At 37.8% G+C, this 1,402-nt stretch overlaps 1 pseudogene; it reads right to left on the reverse strand.

The window, feature by feature from the left end:
- Positions 1 to 770: 770 nt before the first annotated feature.
- Positions 771 to 868, reverse strand: LOC130952883 (small nucleolar RNA R71; annotated as a pseudogene).
- Between the last annotated feature and the right edge of the window lie 534 nt (positions 869 to 1,402).

Raw genomic sequence — 1,402 nt, forward strand, 5'->3', positions numbered from 1 at the left:
TTATCTTTAATTTTCAAAATTACTAACTCCTTTTCAAAAATTAATTTTCGAATTTTCCCTCTCTTTTCTTATTCTATTTAATTATTTATTTACTAACACTTCTCTTCACTTCTCTTTATCTAAAAATCCGAACCCATTCTTCTTCACTCTTCTCCCCTTTCTTCTTCTACTAACAATAAGGAACCTCTTTACTGTGACATAGAGGATTCCTCTTCTTTTCTTGTTTTCTTCTCTTTCATATGAGCAGGAACAAGGAAAAAGACACTCTTGTTGAAATTGATCCTGAATGTGAAAGGACTCTGAAGAGGAAACTAAGAGAAGCTAAACAATCCAGAAATAACCTTTCAGAAATTTTTGATCAAGAGAAGGAGATGGCAGCCGAACCCAACAACAATAATGCAAGGAGAATGCTTGCTGACTTCACAAAACCAACATCCAAATTTGATGGAAGAAGCATCTCCATTCCTGCCATTGGAGCCAACAATTTTGAGCTTAAGCCTCAACTAGTTGCTTTAAAGCAACAGAACTGCAAGTTTTATGGACTTCCATCTAAAGATCCTTACCAGTTTTTAACTGAGTTCTTGCAGATTTGTGAGACTGTAAAGACGAATAGAGTAGATCCTGAAGTCTACAGGCTCATGCTTTTCCCTTTTGCTGTAAGAGACAGAGCTAGAATATGGTTGGATTCACAACCTAAGGATAGCCTGGACTCCTGGGATAAGCTGGTCACGGCCTTCTTGGATAAATTCTTTCCTCCTCAAAAGCTGAGCAAGCTTAGAGTGGATGTTTTCAAACAAAAAGATGGTGAATCCCTCTATGAAGCTTGGGAAAGATACAAGCAGTTGACCAAAAGGTGTCCATTTGACATATTTTCAGAATGGACCATATTAGATATATTCTATTATGGTCTATCTGAGTTTTCGAAAATGTCATTGGACCATTCTGCAGGTGAATCCATTCACCTAAAGAAAAACACCTGCAGAAGCTCAAGAACTCATTGACATGGTTGCAAATAACCAATTCATGTACACTTCTGAGAGGATTTTCGTGAATAATGGGACACCTCAGAGGAAAGGGAGTTCTTGAAATTGATGCTCTGAATGCCATATTGGCTCAGAACAAAGTGTTGACTCAGCAAGTCAATATGATCTCTCAAAGTCTGAATGGATGGCAAAACGCATCCAACAGTACTAAAGAGGCAGCTTCTGAAGAAGCTTATGATCCTGAGAACCCTGCAATGGCAGAGGTAAATTACATGGGTGAACCTTATGGAAACACCTATAACTCATCATGGAGAAATCATCCAAATTTCTCATGGAAAGATCAACAAAAGCCTCAACAAGGCTTTAATAATGGTGTAAGAAATAGGCTCAGTAATAACAAGCCTTTTCCATCATCTTCT

This window comes from Arachis stenosperma, chromosome 9 (assembly GCF_014773155.1).
Source record: "Arachis stenosperma cultivar V10309 chromosome 9, arast.V10309.gnm1.PFL2, whole genome shotgun sequence".
Taxonomy (NCBI): Eukaryota; Viridiplantae; Streptophyta; class Magnoliopsida; order Fabales; family Fabaceae; genus Arachis; species Arachis stenosperma.